Genomic DNA, 16,479 nt, shown 5'->3' with positions numbered 1-16,479 from the left:
AGCGAGTCTGGCGCAGCGACGTCGTTGTTGTAGCGTAGGCCACTCGAGTAGCATCAGCATATCTGTGACGGGTTTTTATTTTATTTGTTTTGAAGACACAACAAAAGTAAAAACTTGCGGTGTCTTTCGTTAGTAAGAGAGATAAACTGCTCCTCATGGGGCTTTCCCAGAAGCTCCGCTTTAAATCGGAACTCGAAATTGCCCAATAGCCTTTTCAGTTGCTTTACCGGTATTGCTGCGTATTTTGAATCGGAGATTCGACAGAGGCTGATGTGATTAGCAGTTGATTCCGGGTTGTACGGACGATTATCCCCATTTCGGTCTTTGTGAATTTTGGTTATCCTTCCATCGACTTTTGTATATCTGTAATTTTGTATGACTATGGGGTTCATCCTTTTTCTGAAACAGTATATTCAACCGATTATACTTATAAGTATATAACAAACATCATAGTACATATTAAAGTACGCGATTTTCTTTCAATTCTACAGTAACATTTTTTTTGCATGATATTGTATAGTCATTGATGTTTTATCCGCTGGAAAAACAAACAAACAGGGGTAGTTACATTGATCACGTGGTGTGAAGAAAAAAACGGACAATCTCAAGTCTATAAACTATTGTTGGGGATAAAACTTCAATGACTATACAATATCACACACACACAAAAAAATGATATCGATAAAGGTACTGACTTGTCTGAAGTATTAAAAGACCTCGGGTACTATATTTCACACATACACACACACACAAATAGACACGCGTGTGCACGCAAACAAAAGTATAGCACAAGAGGGGGGGACATACTCTCTATCAAAACAAAACAAACAAACACCGTAAGTAGAAGCACACAAAACAACAAAAAATAAGAGAGAGAGAGAGAGGGGGGGGCATCTGTTTTTGTTTTATATACCTTTTGAGATTGACTTTTGGTGTTTTTTTTAGAAGCTAAAAGTTTTTATTTTAATTTTTTAAACATCTAAAATAGATTTGTTTTTCTGGTTTTTATTAAAAAAAGAGCATAAAGGTGGGGAACCCTATATATTTAATGGGATTTTTTAAGAAAATATATGCTAAAAAAAGACATTAGCCTAGATTAGTACCATTGCGTAACACAGCGAAATCACGCAAGATCTACTTTCACTTTTATTTAGTATGACTAGAATCTATGAAGAAGATGATCGTGTTATTCTCAGAGCACTAATACGTCAAAGACACCAAACTTTTACCTCCGTATTTACTAGTTTTGGAAAGCGACCCTCATATAAAAAGGCTCAAAAGAAGACGTATAAATTGTTGTGTAGCTTATACTTAACAAGGGTAAAAAGAGAAAACAGAGCCCGTTAGTCGCCTCTTACGACATGCTGGGTAGCATCGGGTAAATTCTTTCCCGTCCCAACCAATATGGGACTCCCCCTACTAACCCGCAAGGGATTGGTAAAAACCAAAACATCAATAACCTCAAATGTATCATCATTTTAGACTTGAAATATTTACAAAGACGGTGCTAGAAACAAACCAACATTCTCTAACACTAACTGTACACTACATTGGGGTGTGCACGTTAAAGATCCCACTTTCGTATGGAATCCCATACACTACTTTGACCAACATTTATATTAGTTACTGTCAATTTCCCTTTCTTCCTCTGATATGATGATATCGGCCCAGTGATAATATATGCTACCTGAAGATGAATTATCATCACATTCGTTCCCAGACAAGTTTTTGTCTTCGTCATCCTCATCCTCCTCCTCATCACTCGATGAATACCGCCGACCTTTTTCCCGGTTTTTGAGTCACTTGAGAAAAAGTGACTCTATGTAATCGGTCCGTGTTAGTCTGTCCGGCCGGACGGCCGGCCGGCCGGACAGACTAACACTGACCGATTACATAGAGTCACTTCTTCTGTGATGATGATGATGCAGCCTTGGAGTCGATGACGACGCCGCCCTGGTGTTCTTTCTTTCGCAGGGAGGTTATTTTGCGCGCAGGGTCGTCGTTGCTGCTGCTGCTGGCCTCCTGACCGTGGTGATGACGGCTCTTGTTTTTTGGGGGGGAGGGAAAGGATGAGGCGCCGTTCTTCAGACAAAACTGAACACGTTTCGTCTTTCTTAGTTCTTTTAGTTGTTGTAAAACGAGGGTGAATTGTTTGGAGATTTTGTCGTGGCGTTCATCTTCCAAATCTTCCCCGTTCCTCCTTCTTTTTAGTTGATTTTGTTGCCTTTCAACAGCGACCTCATTTGTTTTTCTCAATTTCCTGATGCTGTATTCCATGTCGCGCTGGTCCGTCTTGATTTTTTTCAGTTCGGCCATCATGGCCGTGGGGGTAGTCTCATCACGCGGCGGAGACGTTTCCACGGCCGGACGCTGACTTGGTGTGACACCACAGTGAAAAAAGTGATTTTTTTGTTCCCTGGTCATTTCCATTTTCTTTCTGATTTTGGATTTTGAACCTCTTCTGGTTACTCTGATATACTGATTTTAGATCAGAATTAATCATAAACGGTCAAAACGGCTAAATGAACAATGTATGTGTATGCAATTGTGTATTGAACAAACACAAAACAGCAAAAAAATGCGTATGTTTGAGAGGTGACTGCGAGTCAAACACATCGTCAACGGTGGTCACGTTAGCATGACTGGAATGAGTTGTCTTTTCTTTGCTACGATCAGTTCATACCGCGGACAACGGGAATTTCCGTTTACGGATTTCGCGCCGTTAGTAACAGCAACTAGAAGACATTCCAATGAGCCGAAGAGAACCGATGAAGATTCCGGGAAATTCCGTATGAGCAATTTTCGCTGCTGACCAATCGAATCGCGGATATTAAACTTCGTTTATGCTCGGTCTCGTTCGGTTAGATTCGGCCTTCCCAGAATGCAATATTCTTCATTTCCGCCAGATCTTGCCAAAGGCGATGTGAAATATCTACAGCTGCGATTTTCCTGGGATATCTTTGTGGAAACTTCAGTTAAATACACGTTTTGCCCCGATTTCAGTGCTTGACACGCAAAGGAGATGATTATCGAGTAAAATCAGATCAGTTGTAGAGGCTGGCGTGACGGAAGTTTAAAAAGAAAGTGCGAGTCGATAGTGTCGTCTGCTATTGCTACGAACGAATCGGAAGATCAAGTTTGTGCATTCTTCTTCGTCCAGAATGAAAATTGGCTGGAAACTATGCTGCTGCCCTTGCAACAGCTGGGACGGAGCAAGAAATCACCATCGGTGGTGTACGTTTGAAGCACGTTGCCATGAGTGTTTTGAGCCACGACTTATTTTAGAGTTGCTGAGCGGAATGCGTACGGCAATAAGGACAACACGGAGTTCGCCATTTATGGCGACGAGAAGGCAGACCCTATATCTTTTCTCTGGAAAAAGCAAATTAACTGCTTAGAAAAAGAACAATCAATACAAAAATGACTTTGTTCAGCCATGGTGCAACACCATGCATCTCCTGGGAAATCTGGTGCAGTTGAATACTAGCCCAAGCAGAGCAGGGAAGATTCCAAGCAGCTGATAAGCAAGATGGTAGTAGGTAGGTAATTTTTTCTTCTTTTGACAAACATGTAGAAGTTTATATATTTGTTTGGTTATGTGTGCGGCTCTGGCTCTGTGTGTGTGTGTGTGTGTGTGTGTGTGTGTGTGTACGTGTGTGACTGTTATATGCTGAAGAACAGAATCTAAGTAACAACACCCTGATGCAAAGAAACTGAATAGGATGCAAAGTCTGTTATGTGCTGCTACTGTGAAGCTTGGTTGTCACAAGGTTTGTCAGGGTTGGAGCAAAACATCTGTTCTTTCCTCATTTATTTTCTCGAGCATATTATATATAGGCCTAGCTTCCTCCTGTGATCACAGTTTTCTTGTGGCTCAAACAAACATGCATTCACATGGCTCAGTGAGTGAACATTGCTTGTGGTCATACTTCCCATGCAGACCATATATGGTTTCTGCATGCAATGTATGTGCAATAGCTGTAAACCAAACCTGCACTGCCTTCGCAACATTCACATGATTTGTCAACATCTTTTTGTTCACTGCTTGACTATCAGCACTGACATGTGCATGCACCCAAATATCGTGTTACATGTATCACATTACAATATCTTTTTTCAAATGTGTGTGTGGGGGGGAAGGGGGGGGGGGGGGGTCATTGTTGGGAAAATGTGAATAGCAGTATTTGAGTTTGACATATTAATTTTGAATTTATGTTGTCTCTACAGATGCAGAGGTGGAAGCTGGAGAGGAACTTCCAAAGTACCCATGGCATTGCAAGGCAATTCACAGAAGTCAACCCAAATATTGTAGTATAGAAAGTAAAGGACACTGCCATATGACTCCCTGATTATTCAAAGCAAGTCCAAAAGAGGTCCAAGATAAGAGGCTTCACTGGTAACAAGTTGGGAATTATGGATGGGCATACTTTACACAGCGTGCACGTAACGGATAAGAGTTGATCATTGTGACCTTGGAACAGGTTCCTTGGTGCTTGCTGAACACTGGCTGTTTTTTTCTTAAATTTTGTTGAATTTTGTTTCCGTTTTTCTTGTGGAACTAAGCAATACCTGTTGTTTTGTTAGTGTTGTTTTGTTATATGTTTCATAAACGTTTGTGTAAAAAAAATACATTTTCTTCACGTTTTGTGTATTTTCTCAAAACTACTTTTTTGTCACTTCAAAAGCCTAAGGCTTTTTTTCTAATAAACTTGCGTTGTTGAAACTTTGCATACATCTCGAGTGCGTTATTTCGCAGATTTTGTTAGAGCGTTTTGTTGAATTTTTTTTTTCGTGAGAAGTTATACCATTTTTGGGGGCGGTTTTTCATAAAATTCAAGGTCACTCATTTTTAACACTGATATCTTTTGAATGACTGTAGATTTAAAAAAAAGCCTCTAACAAAAGTTGGGTATTGTGCTAATGTATAAATAACAAGCACCAAAACAAAATTCCTTTCGGTTTTGTAAAAGCCTTAGGGTTTTAAAAAGTGGCAGTTTGGTGGCCATCTTGGATTGCTACCAAGGCAACCGGTGATCCAAAAAAAATAATTTTTTCATTTTCTCAGGAGATGGACTGAGTTCTTTAATTGTGCAACAATTTTTGATCCAACACTTATGAAACAAAAAAAATCACTTTTAACACCAGTGCCTGCCCTTAAGTCACGTGGGGGTTGGCTTCTCCCACGCGATTGGCCAGTATTGTTTCTGGCCTGGTGGGAGGAGGAGGGGTCCCAGTCGGTGAACGACCGATAATTCCTACTCCAATTGTTAGAGGGTCGGTAGGCCATTTGTGGATTTGGTATTACTGCAACAAAAATACCAAACCCTCATATCTTCACGTCCTTCTGTTGCGTCTATTTAAACCGAACTGCTCAGATCATGGGTAATATTAACACCTTCACATTTAAATGCTTATTTTTATAGCCATCCATTGAATTTAAAAACAACAACGAAGCATACTATAAACTGCTTAGCACGAAACAAACAAACAGGAAATACCATCGTTTTGTATGTGTAGGTAGAAAACACGTTTTATTCCCGAGTACGCCAGTACTCGGGCTCAGCAGACTTTAATCGTGAGTCTGTGTGTGTGTCTCGACTTAACAGCTTATTGCTGGGAAGCTACTGGGCGCAGTTCGTTCGAAAGTTGATACACTAACTTGATAATAGGTCCGATTGATCGTATTAAAACTTCATGATGTTACCTGGGACCTAAATGCGAAATAATCCACACAAAAAAACGACTTGGCGGTGGGCGCAATTCGCGGTGGGATAGAACTGCTGTTCACCACTATAAGCATTATGATTGTTTTTGTTTACTCAATATGCGTTTTTTGTAAATAATGCACAAACGTTGAATAAAACTTTAAACCAACTGCTGTTCGGCTTAGCCAGCCAGCGCGACACCAGACTTTGCGTGCGTGGCGCACGCGACCTGAACGAGCAAAGTTGGCAATCTAAGCATTTGTGTTCACTGGCAAAATTGTCAGGCTTGGTGGACCACTTACAGTGCACAATATCTTGTAATTTATTTTATTTTTTTGACTGTCTGTGTCGCACTTCATTGACCCACGACCTGAATTTTTTTTTTTTTTTTTTGTCTATCTGTCACACACACACACACACACACACACACACACACACACACACACACACACACACACACACACACACACACACTTCTACCAAACCGTTCAAGGACCTAAGATTCGGAACCCTCACCCCACACCCCAGTACGGTACCATCCACGCATTACGATACGGGGACGATAGCATTTTCACGGAGTAAGTTACTTTTGAACAGTGAGACCCAATTTACAACAAGAGACTACAGTCTTAAAAAAAAAACAAGAAACAATCGAACCATTCCTAGATTGCTATCAATTTACTTTTCTAAATACAATCAATAAACTGACGATGACCATTTATTTCTACGCATAAGTTGCTTATTATAGATAAAGGGACTAGCTGAAAGTTACGAAACGGGATTGCGACGTTGACAGCGGGTTGTTCAGTACGCCCAGGAACATAACGACAGTTCCCCCCCTTTTTTTTCAATCCTACGCGCGTGTTATATTTCACTTAAGACTTACTCCAGATGTTGTGGTAGAAATTCTATATAGTCAGTCTAGCTGTGGGTTTTTAGAGTCACGTAGAGTCAGATTGCTGAGTATCATAGAGAGAGAGAGGAAAATGTATTATTTACAGCAGAATTTTCATTGGATACTTATAAAGTGACGTTTTGTGAAGTGAAAAAAAAGCGATGGATATGTATTTCAACAGTGGACGGCGTATTGTTCAGGAATAAACGATAAGTACATTAATCTCTTCATACATTCCGAAACAAAAGCACACTGATTTTTAACACAAATAATTTGGTTTCACAAATACTACAGTTAAAATACTCGAATTAAAAAAAAAGTGGTGTATTAGCTCCTATCTTTACGTTTAACAACCTCACTAACAATCTGCATACTACCAATCTTGTCAAGAATTTGTTATAATGGGGGCGTAAAATAAGAACAAATATCAAAAGGTTAATTTGAAGAACTTAATAACTTTATTAAACATTTGAGAAAACAAACAAACAATATTCATGAGTAAATTTATCTAAAGGTGGTATGTTAATTTTAGGACATTGTATAATTCCCAAGTAAAATGGGACAACACATTAAATATTAAAAGTTCGGGATTTAATACTTTTTTTCCCTGATTTTTAATAATTGTAATATAAAACAGACGGGGGGAAAATGCAATTCTGATTTATGCGAAGAATAAGGAGTCTCCTTTGTAAAGATAAAATCGGGAAATTACTCTTCGGTATGTGTGTGTGTGTGTGGCGCGCCCCCCGGTCCAACAACAGGGGTTATTTCCGAAAGGGCGGGTGTAAATATTGATATTACGACCCTTTAAAAAAAAAAGAAAAACTTACTCATTTAAGAACTAGACCCTCGACATCCCGCTGTAGGAATAATCCGCCCTCTTTTTTTTTAGCTTTGCACTATAACAGTCAGGGCTGACAGATCATAACGGAGCTAACCACGCCGGAGATTTTGAAGTATCTAACGCATTCCTGAGCGAAAAGGTATCCATGTGGGGAGTGTGATATGTGCTAGCCGACACAAGTTTAACGCATTCCTGAGCGAAAAGGTATCCATGTGGGGAGTGTGATATGTGCTAGCCGACTCTGTTCTCAAATCATGTCTGTCGACCTCAAAAAAACCTCCACCTCGTACAACGAATGCAGAGGACCGTCAGCTAGCCTTCTGGAGGAGAAAAAGGAATACTATCAAAGACTTTTCAAGTTTCAGGCCAGAGTCAGAATGGGGGAGAAAAAGGTACACGAATGTGAACCCCGCTGTGAGTCTGTGACCAGAAAAGTTGCAGATATTTTGCCGTCCCAGTCCAACAACACGAAGGGTTATTTCTGGGCAGTGCTGCTCTGACATTTTAACGTGCGCTACACACACAAGACAGAAGTCGCAGCACAAAAGGCTTCGAAACTTGGAAGAGAATGTTCTGCACTGACGATAGCAATTATGGGAAAATTGATATAATATATGATAATGCCGCTCAGCAAAGAAAGAACGACAAACATTACAGGAGAGGAAGATGATGATAATAGTGCACAAAATAGACACATTTGTGTGTGTGTGTGTGCCGCCCCCCCCCCCCCCCCCCCCCCCCCCAGTCCAACAACACGGGTTATTTCTGAAAGGGCGGGTATAAATATTGATATTATGGACCTTTTTTGTAAAATCTATTCATTTAAGAAACTGGAAGAGAATGTCATGCATAAACGGCGCCCCCACCCTGGTCAGTCCAACAACACGAAGGGTTATATCCGGAAGGGTGGGACGGGCGTAAATATTGATATTATGAACTTTATATTAAAATTTGAAAATGTTTGTCCTTCAGGAACTAGAGCCTATTAAGGATGAGGTGTTTATATGCTCGCCCAGTCCAACAACACGAATGGTTATTTCTGGGTGGTACTACTATGTTACATACATGTGCAGTCTCCAAAACTGCAGTGTGGATTCTGTGGCCATGGAAAGGAAGCAGAGTTGGTGTGTGGAAAACTTTACTCTACTATATTCAACAAAGACAAGAAGAGCAAACGCTCGATCGAGTCACTTTCGCAGTTCTGAATATTATATGAGGCATCAGATGGACAGGAAGAAATTGCTATTCACAACACAATGAGTCACGTTCACATAAAATTTGAGCCCGGTCACTTTTATAGTTTCCGAGAAAAGCCCAACGTTAAGTTGTGTGTTGCCGAACAGAAAAGGCTAGTTATCTCCCTTGTTTTTCTGATAACGTTCGTAAAAGGCTACAGATGTAAATACTTTGATGTAAAGAATAATCCTACAAAGTTTCAATCACATCCGATGAACTTTGTCAAAGATATAAAATGTCTAATTTTTCCTTTGACGCTGACCTGTGACCTTGAAAAAGGTCAAAGGTCAACGAAACCATCGTTAAAGTGTAGAGGTCATTGGAGGTCACGACAAAACAAAATATGAGCCCGATCGCTTTGATAGTTTCCGAGAAAAGTCCAACGTTAAGGTGGTGTCTACGGCCGGCCGGCCGGCCGGACGGCCGGCCGGCCGGACAGACTAACACTGACCGATTACATAGAGTCACTTTTTCTCAAGTGACTCAAAAACCTTATTGCAAATCGCAAATGCATGGTAGGACCTTTTCTTTATCTTGAAATAGAAGTGGACTCTGTGTGTGAGTGCATGCCGCATGGTGCACCATGCAGTCGGTTGCTGGTTGTTGGTGTGTCTGTGTTATACTTATAGCGTGTTGGCGGTGTAATGTGAATCTTTTCTTATGTACCGGTTCGACATGTAGGAAACAGCAGTATTTCAACGTTTGAAAGTGGACTATCAAATGGCGTTGTAGGTCATAATTGAAAACCGGTCGTATGAAAGGAAAATCTGGTTGTGCAGCCGTGGGCGCACAATGTGTGTATGTGTCAGTGTGAGGCTGAGTGTGTGACTCAAATAATGTGTCACGTGTGTGCAGTATGTGTGTGTGTGTGTGTGTGTGTGTGTGTGTGAGACATGAACAGATGTTCTTACACAAAGATTGTTCAACCAAGTGTCCCGTCATTCCTGTTCTTTCACTCATTCTTTACTACACCGTGAATTCCGAATACGCTTTATGAAACTCAGAACCACTTTTTCAGATATGGCCACCAGGAACGGTGCAAACCCCTCAGCACCAGCACCGAAGCGACCAAAGCTGAAGCCTTCACTAAGCAAAGGCGACTGCTCGCACATAATCAGACAGCGCGGGGTACTGCAATTTTTATTGAAGAATCCATATTAAAATTTGAAAATGTTTGTCCTACAGCGGGAATTAGAGCCTATTAAGGATGAGGTGTTTATATGCTCGCCCAGTCCAACAACACGAAGGGTTATTTCTGGGCGGTGCTGCTCTGACGTTTTAACGTGCGCCACACACAAGACAGAAGTTGCAGCACAAAAGGCTTCGAAACTTGGAGAACGAGTCAAGAAACGTACGCGAGTTCTCCCGCCACTGACGAGAGCAATTCTGATTTAGGCACCTACGACTTTCATCGACCCCAACTTCATCCTGCGAAAAACTCATATATGACAATGCTGCTAGAAAGAACGGCAAGCATTGTGGAAACGGAGCGGATCTGGGATGTGAATCTGAGACAGTATAGGGCTCCTAATACTCTCATTGATTGAAGGGATTCTGTGCAGTGTGTTTCTGCCCTGTAGCTGTGTTACAGTGAAGAGAGGTTGGTATAGCGAAAAGAGAGTGGTGATACAATGGAACCTAACTTTTTAGATTTCCAAACATTTGAAAAAATCAGGTATTAAAAAGGAGGAAGGCTTTACCGAGGTTATGGACAAGAAAATGTAAAAAGTCAAAATAGGGGGGTCTTACAAGAGGAGGTTTCCCCTGTATAATTGTATTCAAAGAAAGGAATAAATAAAAAGCCTGATACTTGCAATGTGTTGACCGTATATGAGGTTTGACATGCTTGTGGAAAACACTATCAAGCTTGTAAATAGACTAGTTTCTATCGCAGCATTTGCTGCACGTGTGAGTTTCAGCATTTGCTGCACTATAGGTACTTCTTTCCATGTGGTGTGTATCAGTGTATGGTTTTGAAGATAATGTGTATTGCCCGTAGTGTACAAGGGAAAGAACAAAGGAGACTGTGTCTAAAAACCCCAAAATACTGTACTCATGATTTTACCAAAGAGACGAGGGGCAACCATATTGACTGTTAGCTGACTGGGGCTGTCTTTCAGGCTTGGAAGGAGTTGGGCTGTCTAGCGTTGTTCGGGTGGCCTCATGCTGTGGTCGTTTGTTTCGGTTCCCGTTCTGTGTGTAAAATATAAACACATTATAAGAAATTGCACGTAAAAGGGTAATCAACTGTAGAAATGGGATATCTTACGAAGTCTTTTCTTAAAAAATGTAAGCCTAATGCCAAGGCAATATACATCTCCCAGCAAAAAAAAAGACAAATTCTCTCTCTCTCTCTCTCTCTCTCTCTGTTGCCCGCACAAGTACATCAGCGCCGTCGTCTTATAATCCCGCTAAACTAAAGCCTAGACCTGATAATGACTAAAATTAATTAAGCTACCTAATTTACAGTCTAAAAGCTAGCTATGTGCGAAAGCAAACACCCCTCTTGTTGCCCGCACAAGTACATCAGCGCCGTCGTCTTATAATCCCGCTAAATTAAAGCCTAGACCTGATAATGACTAAAATTAATTAAGCTACCTAATTTACAGTCTAAAAGCTAGCTATGTGCGAAAGCAAACACCCCTCTTGTTGCCCGCACAAGTACATCAGCGCCGTCGTCTTATAATCCCGCTAAATTAAAGCCTAGACCTGATAATGACTAAAATTAATTAAGCTACCTAATTTACAGTCTAAAAGCTAGCTATGTGCGAAAGCAAACACCCCTCTTGTTGTCCGCACAAGTACATCAGCGCCGTCGTCATATAATCCCGCTAAATTAAAGCCTAGACCTGATGACTTAATTAATTAAATTACCTAATTCAAATTCTTCTCTTAAAGATTATTGAAAAATCATAAATATAATGACGCGTTTGTTTTTAGTCGTTCTAGTTATTCAAAATATTTATAATAGTGTGACCGGGGCTAATTAATACGATCAATGGGACCTATTATCAAGTTAGTGTATCAACTTTTGAACGAACTGCGCCCAGTAGTTTCCCAGCAATAAGCTGTTAAGTCGAGACAGACAGACAGACACACACACAATTAAAGTCTGCTGGACGCTAGTACTGCGTACTCGGGGAAAATGTATTTTCTTTACATCAATCACACACACATATTATTCTGTAAGATAGCCATACCTTTTTTTTTTTGAAGAGTTGAGAAAGGGATTTGGCTGACTGGCTGACTGGCTGGCTGGCTGGAAAGATCCTTCTCTGCGTGTAAAATAAAAAAAAAAGTTCTAAGAAACTGCGCGTCAGTTAAGAAGTAATTTTAACCCTAGAAATGTGAAAAATGTGATATCTCACAAAGCGAAAGAACTCTCTCTCTCTCTCTCTCTCTCTCTCTCTCTCTCTCTCTCTCTCTCTCTCTCTCTCTCTCTCTCTCTCTCTCTCTCTCTCTCTCTCTCTCTCTCTCTCTCTCTCTCTCTCTCTCTCTCTCTCTCTCTCTCTCTCTCTCTCTCTCTCTCTCTCTCTCTCTCTCTCTCTCTCTCTCTCTCTCTCTCTCTCTCTCTCTCTCTCTCTCTCTCTCTCTCTCTCTCTCTCTCTCTCTCTCTCTCTCTCTCTCTCTCTCTCTCTCTCTCTCTCTCTCTCTCTCTCTCTCTCTCTCTCTCTCTCTCTCTCTCTCTCTCTCTCTCTCTCTCTCTCTCTCTCTCTCTCTCTCTCTCTCTCTCTCTCTCTCTCTCTCTCTCTCTCTCTCTCTCTCTCTCTCTCTCTCTCTCTCTCTCTCTCTCTCTCTCTCTCTCTCTCTCTCTCTCTCTCTCTCTCTCTCTCTCTCTCTCTCTCTCTCTCACCCCATAAGTGACCTTTTTGAAAAGTTTAGCTGACTGGGGTTGTCTTGCAGGCTTGGTTGAAGGGTTGTCTTGCAGGCTTGGTTGAAGGGTTGTCTTGCAGGCTTGGTTGAAGGGTTGTCTTGCAGGCTTGGTTGAAGGGTTGTCTTGCAGGCTTGGTTGAAGTGTTGTCTTGCAGGCTTGGTTGAAGGGTTGTCTTGCAGGCTTGGTTGAAGGGTTGTCTTGCAGGCTTGGTTGAAGGGTTGTCTTGCAGGCTTGGTTGAAGGGTTGGTCTGGCTTTGCTAGTAGTCTCATGCTTTGTCTTTGGTTTCAGTCGAATAATCCGTTCTGTGTGTAAAATATAAACACATAATAAGAAATTGCACGTAAAAGGGTAATTAACCGTAGAAATGGAATATCTTACGAAGTTAACCGATGTGTTTCCTTATTATAGTTGTCACCAGTGTAGCGACCACCTCGCTCTAACGTCTAAGGACCGACCTAATAGCTTGTGTAACGACTTTGTCAAAGCCAAGACTCTCAGTCAGCGTAACGCATCACTAAGCAAAGGCACTAATTAAAGGCACAGTAAGCCTCCCGTAAACCATCACAGATACGGTCAGGCTTTTACACACAGTACAAACACCTACAAATAAAATAAAATATTTAACTCGAAAATTGAGTGAATGTTGCGAATGACTTTTCACTCTTTAGTCAGAAATACACTGTACACAACACCGCTCTCCCTCTCCCTTGTCTGGTCTGTCCATCTTTGTCCACAACACCGCTCTCCCTCTCCCTTGTCTGGTCTGTCCATTATTGTACACAACACCGCTCTCCCTCTCCCTTGTCTGGTCTGTCCATCATTGTCCACAACACCACTCTCCCTCTCCCTTGTCTGGTCTGTCCATTATTGTCCACAACACCGCTCTCCCTCTCCCTTGTCTGGTCTGTCCATTATTGTCCACAACACCGCTCTCCCTTGTCTGGTCTGTCCATTATTGTCCACAACACCGCTCTCCCTCTCCCTTGTCTGGTCTGTCCATTATTGTCCACAACACCGCTCTCCCTCTCCCTTGTCTGGTCTGTCCATTATTGTTCACAACACCGTTCTCACTCTCCCTTGTCTGGTCTGTCCATTATTGTCCACACCGCTCTCACTCTCCCTTGTCTGGTCTGTCCATTATTGTCCACAACACCGCTCTCCCTTGTCTGGTCTGTCCATTATTGTACACAACACCGCTCTTACTCTCCCTTGTCTGGTCTGTTCATTATTGTCCACAACACCGCTCTCCCTCTCCCTTGTCTGGTCTGTCCATTATTGTCCACAACACCGCTCTCCCTCTCCCTTGTCTGGTCTGTCCATTATTGTCCACAACACCGTTCTCCCTTGTCTGGTCTGTCCATTATTGTACACAACACCGCTCTCACTCTCCCTTGTCTGGTCTGTCCATTATTGTCCACAACACCGCTCTCCCTCTCCCTTGTCTGGTCTGTCCATTATTGTTGTCTTCATACTGTTAGTGTTACTCTCAGTGTCTCACCGCTCTCCCTCTCCCTTGTCTGGTCTGTCCATTATTGTCCACAACACCGCTCTCCCTTGTCTGGTCTGTCCATTATTGTACACAACACCGCTCTTACTCTCCCTTGTCTGGTCTGTCCATTATTGTACACAACACCGCTCTAACTCTCCCTTGTCTGGTCTGTCCATTATTGTCCACAACACCGCTCTCACTCTCCCTTGTCTGGTCTGTCCATTATTGTCCACACCGCTCTCACTCTCCCTTGTCTGGTCTGTCCATTATTGTCCACAACACCGCTCTCCCTCTCCCTTGTCTGGTCTGTCCATTATTGTCCACAACACCGCTCTCACTCTCCCTTGTCTGGTCTGTCCATTATTGTCCACAACACCGCTCTCCCTCTCCCTTGTCTGGTCTGTCCATTATTGTACACAACACCGCTATCCCTCTCCCTTGTCTGGTCTGTCCATTATTGTCCACAACACCGCTCTCCCTTGTCTGGTCTGTCCATTATTGTCCACAACACCGCTCTCCCTTGTCTGGTCTGTCCATTATTGTACACAACACCGCTCTCCCTTGTCTGGTCTGTCCATCATTGTCCACAACACCGCTCTCCCTTGTCTGGTCTGTCCATTATTGTCCACAACACCGCTCTCACTCTCCCTTGTCTGGTCTGTCCATCATTGTACACAACACCGCTCTCACTCTCCCTTGTCTGGTCTGTCCATTGTTGTCCACAACACCGCTCTCACTCTCCCTTGTCTGGTCTGTCCATTATTGTCCACAACACCGCTCTCCCTCTCCCTTGTCTGGTCTGTCCATTATTGTACACAACACCTGTCGTGTTTTTCCTTTCGTCACTCTCAGTCGCAAAGGAGACACAACGATTTGTGTAGGTTCTGTAGATTTATTAACAGCTGGAACAACGGTGACAATATCTCTCAGCACAGTGTAAGAAAGAACAAGTGCAAGACTGGTAAAGAACAACAATACGTGTGCGCAGCCCTACTTATATAGTTAATGGACATACGAGAATATTCGGGAAACATCGACACTAATCTGGTTAGATCTACACAGTTCCATCTGTCCGATGAGCGTCTACGCTTACGTCATGAGTGACTGCGCACTAAATCAAAGTAAGTTCCATAATGTTCTTTATCCTTCCATTCGATTCCAGTGGTATCTAGCGATCTCCACAACACCTCCCCACCTAAACTGATGCTACTCCTCAAGCATCAACAGCAAAGTCTCTCTGTGGGTTTGCGTGTTCTCTTTGACCGTCTTGGATTGTCTGGTCCATACTCTGGAACGGATGGAGTACCTTTGGGTTTGGTCTGTCTCCGAGTTTGTGGCACAGTTTCCAAGATCTCCATGGGGTGATCTGTTACAAGTTCAGAAACAGTGTCCACTTCCTCACCAGGTTCATTGTCTTCCTCAGTGGTGTAGCGTGGCTGTAGCTGTTCCCAGTGTCGTCTCCATACTGGACCATGAGGAATGACCATGACGTTGAAGCAGCGAGTACCCAGAGACTTCTTGATGACTGCTGGTACCCATCGGGGTTGTTTGTCTCGGCGAGGTCCATGGTACAGAGCATACACAGGATCTCCGGCCTTGTACTGTCTGGTTACCTTGACGACAGCTTTCAAGTCTGGAGTCATCTGAGACTTGGATGCCTCCTTGGATTGCTTGCCCTGAGCGATGTGGGCTGGCGAGGGCAGCAGAGTGTCGATCCTTTCCTTGTGGATTTGGCTGTAGTTCCTTTCTGCAGCCGTGAGAGTCTTGGACACGTTGGCGATTGGGCGCTCGCTTCCATCTGGATAGCGATGAAATAGGACTGCTCCAATTCCAACGTTGGACGCGTCACAAGCTAGTCCCAAAGTCTTGTTTGGATCGAAGTGTACCAGAACTTGATCCGAGGAAAGCACATTTTTCAACTGTTCAAATGCTGCCTGTTCCTCATCTCCCCACTTCCAGGGGTTCGCCTTCTTCGTCAGGCGGTAGAGCGGCTCTGCCATGCTGGCCAGGTTAGGGATGAACTTCCCGTAAAACTGAACTGAGCCCAAGAAAGACTTCAAGCTTGAGACGTCCGTAGGGGCTGGCATTTTCAAAACTGCCTCGACCTTCGATCCTTTGGAGATCCCTTCGGCCGATAAGGTATGTCCAAGGTATTCCACACTGGCTTGTGCGAACTCGCACTTTTCACGACGACATCTGAGTCCTTTGTCGTTCAGACGAGTGAGCAAACGTTCCAGGTTGCTCAGGTGGTCGTTGGCGTCCTTCCCGCTGACGAGTATATCATCTTGGAAGACGGCAACACCAGGTAGATCACAGGTCAGGTTTTCCATGATCTCTTGAAAGTAACCAGGTGCTGACTTTATTCCAAAAGGAAGTTGTTGCTGCAGGAGTACCCCACGGTGAGTGCTGAGGGCTAGCCTGCGTTGACTCTCTGG

General features: G+C 42.9%; 1 long non-coding RNA gene across 1 annotated transcript; it reads left to right on the top strand.

The window, feature by feature from the left end:
* The first annotated feature begins 2,388 nt into the window (after window positions 1–2,388).
* LOC138945782 (uncharacterized) lies at window positions 2,389–4,779 on the top strand. The gene is made up of 2 exons (XR_011449113.1): window positions 2,389–3,539; window positions 4,228–4,779. It is a non-coding gene; the product is annotated as an uncharacterized lncRNA (long non-coding RNA).
* The last annotated feature ends 11,700 nt before the right edge of the window (window positions 4,780–16,479 follow it).

Source organism: Littorina saxatilis, linkage group LG13, assembly GCF_037325665.1.
Source record: "Littorina saxatilis isolate snail1 linkage group LG13, US_GU_Lsax_2.0, whole genome shotgun sequence".
NCBI lineage: Eukaryota > Metazoa > Mollusca > Gastropoda > Littorinimorpha > Littorinidae > Littorina > Littorina saxatilis.
Note: the sequence above shows the minus strand (reverse complement) of the source record. Positions and strands in the feature narration are given on the sequence as shown.